Source organism: Octopus bimaculoides, chromosome 1 (genome assembly GCF_046866305.1).
Source record: "Octopus bimaculoides isolate indiv1 chromosome 1, ASM4686630v1, whole genome shotgun sequence".
In the NCBI taxonomy this organism is placed as follows: Eukaryota; Metazoa; Mollusca; class Cephalopoda; order Octopoda; family Octopodidae; genus Octopus; species Octopus bimaculoides.
The window spans coordinates 103,122,010-103,140,150 of record NC_142928.1 but is presented as its reverse complement, the minus strand read 5'-3'; positions in this window follow the sequence as shown (position 1 = coordinate 103,140,150).

The window sequence follows — 18,141 nt, the reverse complement described above, 5'->3', positions numbered from 1 at the left end:
TATTCATACTTTTGAATATACTGTTTTATTTCTTCTCTTTATAACACCAGACCCTAAATCTCTCTCTCTCTATCTCTCTCTCTCTCTCTCTCTCTCTCTCTCTCTCTCTCTCTCTCTCCCTCTCTCCCTCTCTCTCTCTCTCTTTCTGTACGTATGATAGAGGAGCAGAGAGAGACTGATAAATATTCTAAGTGAGATATTTTAATATTCTAAGAATACGCTTAGTTATGAGGAAACTTTTAACAATTACAAATTTTAGTGCTTCTGCACTGAAAACTGTTAGTCACATAGGTGACATCTCAGTAAACCAATAATTGCAACATTCATCAAATTTGGTCTGTGTTTGACAGTTGAAGCTATCCGCATATTGGTAAACTTCGCGGCTGTTACATTAAAGTAAACTAGAAGCCATGCAACCTATTTAAGAAACCAATTAGCCTTCCATCATACATTCACACACCATCTGACAGTATACAGCACATCATTAAGAAAATTACTCCATAAACAACAACAAAAAGATAAACATATCTTTCAGGAAACCACTCTTAACAGGCCCCACCCCAACAGTTTTACAATGAGGCAATAACATGCAGCTAATATCAAGAAATAATTACCTACTCATCAGTTACTTATCATATCTAGTTATTCACTTAAGCCTCTTAATTCCTTATGGAGTATAGGCCATCAATTACTTCCTTGTTCTCAATTCTTTCTTTTCTGCTTCTCTCTAGATGTATTCCTGCTTCCTTTCGGGCACCCATGCTGGTGGCACATAAAAGCACCTGTTACTCTCTTGGCGTGGTTGGCACTACAAAGGGCATCCAGCCATAGAAAATCAGACTGGAGACTAATGCAGCCCCTCAGCTTGTCAGTCCTGGTCAAACCACCAAACCCATACCAGCATGGACAGCAGACATTAAATGATGAGGATGATAATGATGTGTCATACGTTTCCTCTGAAGGAAGACCTTCCTTTCCCTGGTTCTATTGGTTTTGTATTGTCATTGATGTTTCTGTAAGTTTGCCCTTTTTTCTAGGTGAATGATGTTAGCATTGCACAAACTAATTTCTACTTCTGGGTGGAAGTGGTGCAAATTAATCTGGCCTCTATCCTTTGACTTGTTCAGCACGAGAGACCCTACAAGAAGGCTGAGCTCTGCAGGTATCACTCTCAAGGACACTGAGGTACACAAGCTACCACACTGTAGCAAGGGCTGGACATGCTGCTGGAATAATATACAATAGTGGCACTAAAAATACTAGGATTATTTTTATTGTTTATCTGTTATTTAGTTCAGTCATTACACTGCGGCCATGCTGGGGCACAGCCCTGAAGAATTTTTTAGTCGAATGAATCGACCCCAGTACATTTTTTTTTCAAAGTTTGGTGCTTATTCCATTGCTCTCTTTTGCCAAACTCTAGAGAAGTAAACATGCCAACACTGGTTGTCAAGTAATGGTGAGACACTAACACAGACACAAACACACACACACACACACCACACACACACACACACACACACACACACACACACACACACACACACATATGACAGGCTTCTTTCAGTTTCCGTTTACCAAATCCACTCTCAAGGCTCTGGTTGGCTTGAAGCTATAGCCAAAGACACTTGTCCAAGGTGCCACATAGTTGGACTGAGTCTGGAACTATGAAGTTGGGAAGCAAGCTTCTTACCGTACGGCCATGCCTGTGCCTATAGATATGTATTCAAACATAAGTAGTTAATAGTACAGGAAGGTTCTTATCTAACAGCAACATGCTTCAAAATTAAAAATTTACTGAGTTCGCATGGTGAGTCTTGTCAAGGAAGGCCTGCCAAACAAGAATATTGGTCCATAAATACTACATGCATAAAACCAAAACAAACTACTTCTATGAGTTATAGAAAAAAAAATAAAATGGGGAAGAAATTTTTGCAACAGAAAATATTGAAACAAACAAGGAGTTGCCTGACAGAAATAAAACAGTATGACAGACAACGAGAGGAACTGCAACATATTTTACTGAAAATATTAAGATAAATATGTATGGCATATTTCCTCCCTGATTTACAAAATATGAAAGATCATAGGAATAAACAAACACTCGCTTGCACGCACACACACACACACACACACACACACACACACGCGCACAGATGTGTGTGAGTGCATGTGTGTGTGTGTGTGTAACGCGGTCTGCACTTTTCCTATTGGAAATTATTGATTATAAATACATACTGACAAATGTTATGCATATATGCATGTGAACATTGTATATGTATATACATACATACCATTATATATATACATACATATGTATGCATATATATATATATATATATATATATCATAGACATAAACAGATTAAATTATGTATGATGGTTGTCCCATAAGCATTGCAAAAGTCTGCATAACTTTTTTATTAACCCATTAATGGTCAATGTCTAATTTTTGAGACAGATATTTTAAATTTAATATAAATAAATATTGCAAAGACTTTTGCATTCCTCTGCTTATATTCTTCACATTTACAGTATTCTTTAAGTATGCCATTAAAATAAGCAATACAGCAGGAGATACATAATGAAAGAGCTCTTTGGAGCTAAGAAAATGTAAAAATTTATAATATTCATAGCTGAATTATGGCCTCTAGTGGTTTAGCTGATATAGGTCATTCAAATTGCACACATTGGGACAGTATTCTTCTATAGTAATTCTTCTTTTTGTTCTTCATTGCAGGCAAATAATGGAATTCAAGCAGAAGCAACCTGCCATTATTGAGTTCTTGACAAGGAGGTTACAAGCATCCATAGAGGGCTACAGGTTGTTTGTGGGGACAGTATCATTAATAACAGCAATGTGTATGAAGAAGTTTAACCCTTTAATGTTCAGATATCTCTGTCAAATGTAATGCCTTTTCACTCAAATTATTTTGAATTAATCATGCATTATCTCATTGCTTTGAAATCTCAATGATGTAATTATTTATTTTTTGAATGTCAATGTGGGTTTGGTGTGAGAGGCTAGATGTGACTAGTTCAAATATAAAACATGTAGAATATTTGGGCCCGATATGGCAGGTTTAAACACTAAAGGGGAGGAACCAACATTGAAGACAAAGCTAGCAATGGAAAACTATCAACTGCAACCACTGATACGAATTGCCAGTGTGTGGCCAAACTGATTTACATGGGCAGATGAGTCATAATCGATGAGATTGCCGCAAAACTGGACTGTGGTCACAATGCATTACAGATGGTGTGAGGCTTTAGGCATGGGAAAGTGTGTGCAAAGTGGAAATAATGACAGTTGACACTCAATAAGAAGGAGAGGATGATGCAAGTCTGCTTTGATCTGCTAAAAGCATTTGAAGGCAATGAAGGCATGATTTTTTTCCAATCTGATGACAGGAGATTAAATGTGAATATATCTTTATAATCCAGAAATGGAGGCTCACTATATGGAATTGTGTCTCACCTCTTCTCCAAAGCTTAAGAAGCTCAAGAGCCAGCTATCAGCACAGAAAGACATAATGACTATTTTTGGATAAGAAGTTTTTTAATTTGAGTGTTTTTGTAGTATATTATTAGTCTCAGCTCACTATTTGATTATACACATACACACACGCACAAATAAAAATGTAAATACAATGTGTGCATTTCTGTCCTCTTTTCTGTTACCTCTCTCTCTCCCTCTCTCTTCTCTCTCTCTCTCTCTCTCTCTCTCTCTCTCTCTCTCTCTCTCTCTCCCTCTCTCTCTCTCTCTCTCTCTCTCTCTCTCTCTTTCCCCACTCTCTTCCTAACTTTCTCTCTTTCTCCTTCTCTTTCTCTTTCTTGGCCAGGTAGCCATGTACCTCCACTATAGAAAGACAGTTTCTGCCTCTCTGTCTCTCTGCCACACTCTAACTTTTCATTATCTGACACAAGCTCACCTCCTCCAATACCCTCCCCTCTCAAAAATTCTTTGTCTTGCAAGTTACTTACTTGGTGACCCTGCCAGTGCTCGTGCCATGTAAAAAGCATCCATTCACACTGTGAAGTGGTTGGTATTTGGAAGGGCATCCAGCTGTAAAAACCATGACAAAACTGACCTCACCTGTGTTGGTGCCATGTAAAAAGCACTCACTTCACTCTGTGGGGTGGTTGGTGTTAGGAAGAGCATCCAGCCATAAAAACGAAGCCAAAACAGATACAGAAGTCTGGTGTAGTCTTCTACCTTGCTAGTTCCTGTCAAAATGTCCAACCCATGCCAACATGGAAGGTGGATGTTAAATGATGATGATGATGATATATATCTAAATCTATCTCTCTCTCTCTCTCTCTCTATATATATATATATATATATATATATATATATATATATATATATATATATATATATATATATATACATATATATATATCATCGTCATCATCATCATCATCAACATACACTCACACACACACATATATATATATACAGAGGGAGAGGGAGAAAGAGAGAGAGAGGTGATTGATTAAATCAGATCAAAGAAATTATAAAAAATAAATGGTTCAAAACTACAAAAATACAAAAAACAAAAGACAGAGACAGGTGAGGGAACAACAAACAAGGTATATTAATTTGACAATCAGACAACATGGAAGAGTCTTTGATGTTTTGAGCGTATGCTCTTCTATATAAAGGAATGAGAAAAAAAAACAGATGGAGAGTGGGGTAAAAAATGAAGAGAAAAGAAAAATTTCTGAATCAACAGTCGTACATGTTGAATAAATATAGTAGCAAAACACCTCCAAGTACTTTGACTAGACAATTAAATCCAAATATTCTTGATAAATTAACTATCCAGATCAGTAGTTGAAATGATAGTTCACAGGTATTGACTATACAGCAAACCCAAACATTTATCAAAGGAATAATTGGTACATTCAATCCAGTGTAATTTAAAGTAATGAGAATAAATGAATGAATATTTTACGGTATTACCATGCATGTTTCCATAGTGTATCTATCCAGAATATGAGCATTGTGATGTAACTTGACTTTTAGGAGATATCTCAAGTATTTGGAGGTGTAATACTTGATGAAATGGTGCTTTATGAAAACACGGACTTGCATAATGTTACACATCAAATTACATACCATACTTGTGTTTTGAATAAATATACAACAGAAATAGTGTAGTAGTAGCCTAAAATATCTACTTGTTTTATTTTTACTAGTATTAGTGTGGGAACAAAATTTGCTTCGAGGGTGAAAACCCAGCATGTTCAAGATATTTTCATTACCTCCCAAAAGTTTTAAGAAGTTCAAGCACACTCTCTGCGCCCATATTCCTAAGCCTATACTTATTACAATATACCAAGACTCCTTCGGTCATGAATGACCACGGGATTATACCTAGAAAGTTACCCTCTGGGGCACAAGTCCAGGCAAGGTTGTTTATAGAAGACCAGCAATCACTCATGCATACCAACCTCCCCTCTCCATGCCACCAATGTTATCCAAGGGAAAGAGACAAAGGCTGATACAGCTTGGCACCAGTGATGCTGGAATTCATTTCTACAGGTGAGTGAACTGGAGCAGCATGAAATAAAGTGTCTTGCTCAAGAATACAACACGCAACCCGGTCCGGGAATTGAACTCACAACCTCACAATCGTAAGGTTGACACTCTAACCACTGAGCTAGGTGCCTTCACTATATATATATATATATATATATATATATATATATATATATATATATATATATATATATACACACACACACAAACACACACACACACACACACACACACACACAAACACACACATATATATATATATATATATAAAGTAGTTGTATGCTGTCAACTTAATGTGATAGTCCCATGAAGTGAATAATAGTACTGTTGCTTAGCTCTAGGAAGCAGCACCGCTTCCTGTCGGCTTGACACATTTCCTGTGTCCTTATGTTTACAAGGGGGAGACAAGCACCTCCACCCAGCTAAGCCTGCATCCAGAGACATGTTTCTGAGTAGCAGGCCATTGCTACTCCAGACTGATGAGGAGCAAAGACTCAGAAACATGTCTCTGGATGCAAGCTTAGCTGGGTGGAGGTGCTTGTCTCCCCCTTGTAAACATAAGGACACAGGAAATGTGTCATGGCTGACAGGAAGCGGTGCAGCTTCCTAGGGCTAAATAGCAGTAGTATTATTCCCTTCATGGGACTGTCACATTAAGTTGACAGCATACAACTACTTTATTGCATCACTACTGCATAAATCTCTCTGAGAGATTTAGAAATGTATTATTTATATATAAATTTATATATATAATCAAAATCAAATTCGATGACTGGCATCTGTGCTAGTGGAGTGCTAAGAGCACCATCCGAGCATGATTGTTGCCAAAACAGCTGACCGGCTTCCGTGCCGGTGGCACATAAAAAGCATCATTCGAACAGGATCGTTACCAGTGTCGCCTTACTGGCCCTTGTGCCAGTGGCACGTGAAAAAATATTCGAGCAAGGTCGTTGCCAGTGCCGCTTCACTGGTTCCTGTGCAGATGGTACGTAAAAAACACCATTTGAGCATGGCTGTTGCCAGTAGCGCCTGACTGGCCCTTGTGCCGGTGGCAAGTAAAAGCACCCACTACACTCGCACAGTGGTTGGCATTAGGAAGGGCATCCAGCTGTAGAAACTCTGCCAGATCAGATTGGAGCCTGGTGCAGCCATCTGGTTCGCCAGTCCTCAGTCAAATCATCCAACCACTGCCAGCATGGAAAGTGGACGTTAAACGATGATGATGTTGATGATGATATATGTATATATATATATATATGTATGTATTTATAGATTTATACCAAAATTTGGCAAAAATATTGTATCTGTTATCAAACGTAGCAAAATACTCACAGAGTTTTTTGCCAGCATATCCCTCCTGAAGATTTTTTGCTAGGAGGGATATGGACTGACTCGCCTATATAAATTCGGAAATGCTGCTTCTCTTATGTGATGCACGATGTCGCTTGGTCAAGCATACATGATTTTTTCCCAGCATTTTCAAATTTATAATCTAGAATAACATACTGATGACGGAAATGAAGGTTTTTACTATTCTGATCCAGAAACGCGTCTATGATTGATTAAGACTGGTTAGTTTCGTTATTTTTTCTTCTTGTTTTGCCTTTGTGAGTTATAAGTATTGCTATCTGTTGGAGTTTTAGCACTTTAACTGCTATTTCTAAACTTCGGTATGTGGTGAAGCAACTGTTGCTGATCCCTTAATTATGTTTATAAATTCAAAAGAACTTTTTAAACATGTTCGTTACCAATAATGTTTTTTTACATACCGAACTACTTGGTAAAAATTATTAATTATTAATTTATTAATAAATTAATACTCCTTTACCCTATATTTATATACACATATATATATATATGTGTGTGTGTGTTTCTTTGTGTCTGTGTTTGTCCCTCACTAACACATTACAACTGGTACTGTTCTACTTATGTCCCTGTAACTTAGCAGTTCAGTAAAGAGAACAATAGAATAAGTACCAGACTTTGAAAAAAAATAAGTCCTGGGGTCGATTTGTTTGACTAAAAACCTTTCAAAGCAGTGCCCCAGCATGTCTGCACAGTCAATGACTGAAATAAGTAAAAGACAAAAGATATATATATGGCAAGTGAGAGAGAGAGAGTAATCAAAATTTACTCTTGTGCTATTAAGAAATCAATGAAATTCATTCCATCAGCAATATGCAATTGTTAAAGAATTACTGTGACAGAGTTCACCAGTTCCTGACTAAACAGCTTCTTCAGCAGGCAGTTTCCATTACCAGAAAATTGGCCATCACAGATAGCGATAGTTATTCCTACTCCTGTGACAATGGTTGATTTTCTCAAGACATTCAAAAGCAGCCAAAAGCTGATGAAGATGAGAACAATGAAAATGTAAATAAACCAGCAACAACATCACCGACACCCAGCTCTCATATAATCTCCACATGAAACTGATCTGATAGAGATGGCTGTAGAATATGTAAAGCTTAAAAACAATTTAAAACCACAGTGGGAAAATAATTTTTCCAATTTCTCAGAGCTATGATTAAATGGTAGATCATTTTTGACAAGAATGAGAGAAAAAAAGACAACTACATTTCATGTTAAAAGTTATTGACGATCTCACTGGAGACCATAAGAAAATGTGCCAACATGTATTAGAATATCAATACCAGCTTGTGCACAATCGCTGTCACTCTCAAAGGACATACAAGAGATATTTGCAGAGCATGCTGTAATGAAATAATTTAATGTAAGCAAACCAGGAGAATAACAAAACTAAAAAGAATATAAACAACATTAGTCACAGAATCAGACATTTAAATATCATTATATTGTGAATAAGTTCATAGTATATCAAATACATCATATAAAAAAGAAAAGAAAAGAAAAAGTAAATAAGTAAAATTATACCAAGATTCTACACACCAAACACTTGAGCGGCAATTTATAACATCCAAATACAAGCTAAGATATTCAGTGGAAATTTTGTTAATGATAAAAAAAAACAAAACACTTCAGCGAGTCAACATTAATCACAAGCTTCCTTCTAATCGACAAGCTGTATACCAAGGATGAAGAAAAACAATTTCCTTGTAAAAAGAGCCTCCTTCTAAGGAAGAACTTTAATCACGTTAGTCTAAAATCTAGAATGAAAAGAAGCATTTCAATCAGAATGCACCACAGCTAGATACGATCAAGGAAAAAGTATATATTGTATTAATATCACCAATAAAACATACAAAAATCAATGTTGAAACTTTCACCAAAACTGTGAGAAAGTTGCATAATAGAAAGCTACCAAGAAAAGATTTAATAGTTGGATATTGGTACAAGATGTTGGCGTTCAATAGAAAGTCACTGATATGCATATTTATAAGAAGTATAGAAAGCTATATTGATGTACCAAAATGGGTTGTCACACTATGGATAAATGAAAACAAAAACGGTAGAAAACTATAGTAACATTGCTTGCCTAGATATTACATTTAAACTTTACACAACCAGCCTCAACCAAATTCCTCCAAGACTATTGTGGGTCCAACAAAGCAAACATTAATGAGCAAGCAGGTGGAAAGAAAGGTGTGTGGAGACATGTTGAACAACTTTTGATAAATAAAGCTGTGCTATTTGAAATAAAACAAAAATTCCAAAGAGACCTTGTGATAATATGATTGATAAACAGAAAGACTTTCTATTCTGTTTTCAATTCATTGCTGTTGGTGTCACAGCAGCAGGTGAAAATACCTCTCACTCTCAGTTGCTGTCATTGAAAGGCTCACAAAGACAAGTTCAACAGAAGATATTCGCAACTGAAAGCAAAACAATTACTTCTGATGTTACATTTCAATGAGAATATTCTTAGGAGATATTTTGTCTGTGTTTATGTCTATTCTGACCCTAAATCCACAGTCTTTTACAAAATTCTAGTGGTTAAGTGTTAGGGTTTATAATGACAAGTAACAGTAATGTTCCTCATGATTTCTTTGTAGATGATCTAAAGATCTATATTTTCAATATGGAAATATTTACAGTTTTGCAACACTAAGACCTGGATTTGGTTCAATACTCAGCTGATACAGTAGAGGAACTAGATAAATAAAAAATTATTAATATTATATAGTTGAAGACAGAAAATCTATATCCCAAATTCCAAGCATTTTTATTTATATCTTATCAATGGGCTCTCTATATGTGCAACTCTACTCAATGAATACTACAAATATCTTTGCCTTAATTACATTGTGTCATATACAGGTGAATTGAGGCCCTTCCTGTCACCAGCCCTTACCTGTTTCTAAGGAAGCTAATATTTCCTCAAGGCCAGACATGTTTTACATGAAAGATTGGAAACAAACAGCATCGGCTGTATAATGGTGATGCTCATTTATAATTTGCAGATGATATCAAAACAAGAGTACACACCACACACCAAAACACACAAACCTATGGCAGGCTTCTTTCAAGTTCCCTCTACCAAATCCACTCACAAAAGTTTAGTCAACCTAGAACCATAATAGATGACATTTGCCCAAGGCATTATGCAGTGGGACTGGATCTGAGATTACATGATTGAGAAGCTTGCTTCTCAACCACACAACCACTCTTGTGCCTACCATGGCAGGATGCTGCTAAGACAATAAACAATGCCATCTATGGAAAAGATTACTCCAGAGTAAATATATCACATGATAGTCTTTCTACTGACTACATACACACAGTTCCACATGCAAAATATTGATAGAACATTTCCCAATCACATTCTTTCTGGTTCAGTCCCTTATGAGCAGATTTAGTAGACAAAAACTGAAAGAAACTGAAAGGCGGTGAGCTGGAAGAAATGTTAGCACACCAGGCGAAATGCTTAGTGGTATTTCGTCTGCTGCTACGTTCTGAGTTCAAAGTCCGCCAAGGTCGACTTTGCCTTTCATCCTTTCGGAGTCGATAAATTAAGTACCAGTTACGCACTGGGGTCAATGTTATCGACTTAATCCCTTTGTCTGTCCTTGTTTGTCCCCTCTATGTTTAACCCCTTGTGGGCAATAAAGAAATAAAAAACAGAAAGAAGCCTATTATATATATAGATGTGTGTGTGTGTGTGTGTGTGTGTGTGTGTGTGTGTGCGCATTTGTAAGTGTTCGTGTGTATTTGTGGCTTAGTGGTTAAGGTACTTGGCTCACAATCATAAGGTCATGAGTTCAATTTCCAGCAGTGCATTGTGTCCTTGAGCAAGACATTCTATTTCATGTTTTCCCCAGTCCACTCAGCTGGCAAAAATGAGTAGTACCTGTATTTCAAAGGGCCAGCCTTGTCACACTCTGTGTCACACTGAATCTCTCTAAGAACTACATTAAGCATACATGTGTCTGTGGAATGTTCAGCCACTTGAAAGTTAATTTTATGAGCAGGCTGTTCCATTGATTGGACCAACTGGAAGACTCATTGTCATAACTGACGGAGTGCCAGTTATACATGTTAATGTCTCCTTGATTTTACATCACATGATACTTTTAAATAAGCGTCACCATAATGCGAGCAGTGGCCTTCATTTCCAGTCTTCTATGAAAACATGTCAGGCCATGTAGAAATATTACCTTACTTGGAAACAGGTGAGGGTTGGCAACAGTAAAGGCATCTGGTTCAGCAAATCTACCTCAGCAAATCTACCTCAGCAAATTCTGTCCAACCCATACAAGCAAGGAAAACCTGGACATTAAAACAATGACAGTGATGTTGATATTTTCTATAAAATCTTCAACTTCATGGAAATATAACATGTTTGATATAGTTGTTTGGAACAAGAAAAAAAAAAAAAAACTGTGTTCTGTCTTTGAGGTCTGCCGCTCAACAGATGCGAATTTCTCTTTCAAAATCAGTGGAAAAGAGAATATTTGCAGACAACTACTTTGAAACTTACAGATTCTCTATGTAGATTATAGATTAGTATTTACACCAATAATTAACATTTATTCTTATAATTATTGGTGTACATGATTTTGCTAGTAAATATTGATCTCAAAACTCTGGAGTTTTCAGACAATGATAGCAATAAGTTAACACGCATTTTCTCCCAGAAAATCTGTAAACAAGAGAAAATAGTATCCAGCACATTTCTAAAGGTTAACATGTAACTCTTTGCAATTATTGTTATCTAAATTCCAATGATTGTGAAACCATTCCCATCTTTAAAAGTAAGAATTCAAATACTTTTTAACAAAATAACATATGTACACACATCTTTTTATCATTTTTTTTTATATATATTTGTTTCAGCCATTAGTCTGCGGCCATGCTGGGACACTGCCTTGAAAAATTTTTAGTCAAGTAAATCAACCCCAGTACTTAATTTTAGTTAAACCTGGTACTTGTTCTTTCAGTTTCTTTTGCCAAGCTGCTAAGTTACAGGAACATAAACAGACCACACACCAACACCAGCTGTCAAGCAATGGTGGGGGACAAACACAGACATGAAGATACACAAACACATCGATATATATATATACATGCATATATATATATATATATATATATATATATATATATATATATATATAGGCGTAGGAGTGGCTGTGTGGTAAGTAGCTTGCTTACGAACCACATGGTTCCGGGTTCAGTCCCACAGCGTGGCACCTTCGGCAAGTGTCTTCTACTATACCCTCGGGCTGACCAAAGCCTTGTGAGTAGATTTGGTAGACGGAAACTGAAAGAAGCCTGTCGTATATATGTGTGTAGATATATATATATGTGTATGTGTGTATATGTTTGTGTGTCTTTGTTTGTCCCCCCAACATCGCTTGACAACTGATGCTGATGTGTTTACGTGCCCGTTAACTTAACAGTTCGGCAAAAGAAATCGATAGAATAAGTACTAGACTAAAGGCGGTGCTCCAGCATTGCCACAGTCAAATGACTGAAACAAGTAAAAGAGTAAAGCCAATCAGATGAAAGGCAAAGTTGACCTTGGTGGAATTTGAACTTAGAACATAAAACCAGAAGAAATGCCAATAAGAATTTTGCCCAGCAGGCTAATCATTCTGCTATCTCAATTCTACCATCAAATATGAAATATTGGTTTCAAATTTTTCCACAAGATCAGCAATTTCAGAGAAGAGGGAAAGTCATTTACATTGATCCCGAAGGGATGAAAGGCAGAATCAACCTCAGCAGAATTTGAACTCAGAACATTAAGATGGATGAAATGCTGCTAAGCATTTTAACTTGTGTGCTAATGATTCTGCTGGCTTGTCACCTTATGAAATATGAAATATTGGTTTCAAATATTGGCACAAGGCCAGCAACATCGGAGATTATATCAACCCCAGTACTCAACTAGAACTTATTTTATCAACCCTGAAAGGATGAAAGGTAAAATCAATCATGGTAGAATTTGAACTCAGAACATAAAGACAGATGAGGAAGTATTAAAGGCATAAATCATACAGCATTTTGAAACACTTGCTTATAATAATTTGAAGAAGTAAAAATAAATAAGTAATCTCTGCATGATTTTTTTCCTCTTTTATATGAGAAATGAATAAACCAATGATTAAATTGCTTGTATAGAGAAATAGAAATGCATCAATCAACTTTGTTTACTCAATGGTGGTTGTGGCATGATATTGTCAGAGTTGTTGGTTTTGAAATTATGAGAAGACTGTGTATGTGCACCTCTCTCAACTCACACACACACACTATTTTCTGTATGTCTCTCCCCTCTCTCACTTTCTCTCTCTCATTCTCCCCCTCTCTCTCTCTTTCTGATACACACACATACACACACACAAACACACAAGATGTGGTTGATACCAAAGACAAGGCTAACAATTTTTTAAATTGGAGATTTTCCATATTACCTGAATTCAAGCATGGACTGACTGTTTTTTCCCTAGCACACAAAAAAGTAAATATATATTGAATACTTTCAAAATTATTCTATCACTATACTGTATCTCTTCCTCCAAAACTGTAAATCTCACACTATTTTTTTTTTTTGTCTGTCTTTCTTCTTCTCTTACTGACTAGAAATGTAGACGGTTACTTGAAACACTGCATGAATATAATTAATTTACTCTCAATATTTCTATAACTCTATACTGATGAAGTACAAGATACAGAAACAGGTTGTCTACTGATATAGAAGGAATACAAGATATTTTATATTGCATGAATAAATAATTATAACCTGCTTATATTAACCTGAAGAAGAAAAAAAGAAGTGATTTTTCACATGCCTTTCACCCTTATACAAAAATGGATGAACTAAATTATCAAACAGCATTGTGTGTGTGTGTGTGTGTGTGTGTGTGTGTGTGTGTGTGTGTGTGTGTGCATGCGTGTGATGAATCAAATTATCAAACAGCTTTTGTATGTACATGTGTGTTTTTGTGTGTTCTTTTGAGGTTCATAATTGTCTAGTTACCACTTGTGACACTCATACATGTACTTATTAACACACACACACACACACACACACACACACACACACACACACACACACACACATGAATGCGTATGCTCAAAGAAACACATATTCATACAGAAAAAGGCATTAACATTTAAAGTGGTATTTAATGTTATTTTAAAGCATTTTATTGATTAAATTTAAAGACATGACAATGTTGTTTTAATAAAACAGAATTTTATAACATTTTCTTTTTAAATTTCAACCTCAGAGACTCCTTTTAAAAATTACAATGGAACAGAGAAAGAAAGAAACAAACAAAGAAACAAAGATAGAGGGAAAGAACTGAAGGCTACACAATTAAAAAAAAAACAGACGTATGTCATTGATCTGTCGGGAACATTGTCTTTTTTTTTTTGCAGTGAAACAAAAAATGAAGTAACTGTGGTAGTTTCTTTATGACTTGCTGATGCAACTCATGGACAACAAACAACAAATGCTGCAATGGCTGATTAATGACAAATGCCTACATACTGTTTTAATTTGAACACCAACATCTGCATGTTGTCCTCCTGCCTCAACTGGAGACAGTTGATACTTTTGTGTCTCTTATATGCCACTTTCTCTCTTTCTCTCTCTGTTCTGTTGGAATTTTTGAAATGGAACCTTTGCAATCGAAACTAAGAAATAAATAAATGAGTAAATAAAATTCTGTTTTTGTTTTTTTAAAAAAAAAACTGTGTTGTTTTGGCTTTCAAATCTGTTCAGTTTAATCAATACAATGCTTCAAAATAACCTTAAAACCAATTTTAATACTATTTGCATCTATCGGAATGAACCTGAGATAATGTCTATATTTGTTTATTCAAGTGACTGATTACTTTTAACATCTCTATGGAAAATAATTCGAGAATGGACATTGTCGTTGATTTAAAGTGAATGCTATCTTTTTGTTGCACAACCGAAAAAATATTTATGGTAGCTTCTTCACGATTCACTGATAAAGGAATAAAGGTATGGCTGATTAGTTGAAAATGTCTACTATTTTAATTCAAACAACTCTTTTGGCCTCGTGCCATATCAGAAATCAGGGTGTATATTTTATTTCATTTTCTTTATATATATATATATTTTTTTCTCACTCATCATGTTTTTGTCTCTCTTTCTCTGCTCCACCATAATTTTTTAACAGAAACCCAAAATGTCAAAAATCTAAAGAGAAAAAAAGAAATATTAAAAACTCATTGTTGAGGCATTCAAATCTGTTCACATTAATACTGGGTAAAGGTGTGAACAGATATGAAGAACTAGTCAATACCAGTTTGAATAGTGATCTCTTCAGTGGCTGACTGAAACACACTGATAATTCCAAACAAACATTCAAACTTAATGTCATGTGATATGCATTTTTGGAGGGAGCCTTATCACTTATTGGTGACTCTAATAAGATTCTATAGTGCAGAACAGTAGACTAGCTAGGCAAAATAGGAACACTTAATTCATAGACAACACACATGAATTATCAGTAGCATACACAAGTTCAGAGAAAAGCAACCATTTTTGTTATGCATATCATGTTTTTGACATTCCAGTTTTCACTTTGATGACTTTCCTATCATGAATCATTTTCCAGTATGGATTGGGTGTATTTTATTAGGGCCACTGACACTAGAGAGTTTGTCAACAATTAGACCACAGAAACTTCCCTAACATTTGGCATGTAAAAAGCACTCAGCACACTCTGTAAAGTGGTTAGCATTAGAAAGGGCATCTAGCCATAGAATCCATGCCATAGCAGACAGTTATATAGACAAGTCAGTCTGTATCCATCCTCAAGAATCACTATGTGCTTACACTTAGATATATACATACGTACAGACACACTTAGATATATACATACGTACAGACACACACGCACACACACACACACACACACAATTATATATATATATATATATATATATATATATATATATATATATATATATATATATATATATATATACATATATATACATATATATATATATATATATATATATATATATATATAATTGTGTGTGTGTGTGTGTGCGTGTGTGTCTGTACGTATGTATATATCTAAGTGTGTGTGTGTCCCCACCACTGCTTGACAACCTGTGTTTGTCTCTTTATATCCACATAAATTAACAGTTCTGCAAAAGAGACTGATAGGATAAGTACTAGGCTTTAAAAAAATAAGTCCTGGTGTCAGTTTGTTCCTCTAAAACCCCTTCAAGGTGGTGCCCCAGCATGGCCACAATCAAATTAGTGAAACAAGTAAAAGTGATAAAAGACATATCTATATATATATATTTATGCATTACTTATGATTACCACTCAAATACTATGATGACAATCATGTCCTTGTGTTATGGATCATGTGATCGCTACTACATATGTAGTAAATGGATCGAGACCAACCAAAGCCTTGTGGATTTGGTAGATGGAAACTGAAAGAAGCCCATCATATATATATGTGTGTGTGTGTGTGTGTGTGTGTGTGTATGTGTATATATATATATATATATATATATATATATATATATATATATATGTATGTATGTATATATATATATATATATATATATATATATATATATACACACATACATATATATATGTATATTTGTATATATGTATGTATGTTTGTATATGTTCGAATGTGCGTGAGTGTATATTTGTGTGTGTGTGTGTCTTTATGCCTGTCTTTGTCCCCTACTGCTGCTTGACAACTAGTGCTGGTGTGTTTATGTCACAGTAACTTAGCAGTTTGGCAAAACAGACCAATAGAATAAGTACCAAGCTTTATAAAAAATAATTACTGGGATCAATTCATTTGACTGAAAATTCTCCAATGCGGTGCCCCAGCATGGCTGCAGTGTTATGACGGAAACAAGGTAAAAAAATAGATGATAATGGTAGTTTCTTTGTGTCTGAAGATTAAAAGGAAAAGTGACTGACCCTCAAATAGCAATGTAAACTGGTCCTTGGTGCTGTAGGGTATTTCTTGCAACTTATGTCTAGTAGTTTTAAAGTGAGAGTCAAGCCACCAATCCATTCCGATTCTTTAACCCTTTATTATTTAAACCAGTCATATTAGGCTCAAATATTCTATCTTATTTATGTTCAAACCAGCCAGATTTGACCTCTCATACCTATTCTACAAACCTATTTTCACTCCTATTCTAAAAATAAGCAATCGCATTGCCAAATCTCAAATGCCTGTTTAATTCAAAACAAATGTGAATACATAAGCATTGCATTTGTCAGAGTAATCTAAATGCTAAAGGGCTTAGATTTGGAGCTCTGACCTCAGTGAGTAGGATATTTTTGTTGACACATTACCAGATAACCCATATGTAAACATATTGCTTTGTAACAGTTTGATAAGGTTAACCCTCAAAAACTTTGGTTTATTTTTCTGTAAATTTATACTACAGTAACAAAAAAAGCATCAGTGTTGGGAGCATTGCTAGCACTCAACAAATTATGAAATTTTTATTCCAACTAAGTTCAAATTCTTCATTAAGAGTATCTTTGACCTTCTCCTGGGTGAATTGCCTTACAGGGCTGGAGAGCTCCATCAACCCCGGGGTTGCTGAAAGGATGTCAATGAAGGCACCAGATCAACTGAGGGATTCCACTCCTTAGTCTGTTATTATGATTGACTCTCCTAGCCTTTCCCTTTCCCAAGCTACTCACAAGGCAGTACTTAACACAATACAAAAACTTAAATGCATGACCTTAGCTGTAATTGGCTTTAAAAAAGGAAGAGAAAAAACAAACAAAAAGTAAAAATGAAATTACTGAACCAAAGAATGAATTTCTGTGATTTTGAATGGATTAATGTTTAGCTTATATAGACATTTTCAATAATCAAATACTTTTGAAAAATTATCAGCGCATATATATATAAAAAAATATATATACACACAGAATTCTCTTCACTAATGCAATTGGCCAATCAGCAAACTATTTTTCCAGTCAATTGAAAGTATGGCATGCAACATCACAATGGTAATTCCTCTGGTGATGTTTTAAGATCATGCCGCCTTATATTGTAAATAAGGTCAAGTGATCTTGAAAGACTGTCATCAACTAATGAATAATCTAATTACATTAATTGCCATTAATAACAAAGCAGCTAATAAAATAAAAATAAACAAATGATTTATTATAAATATGATCTATTA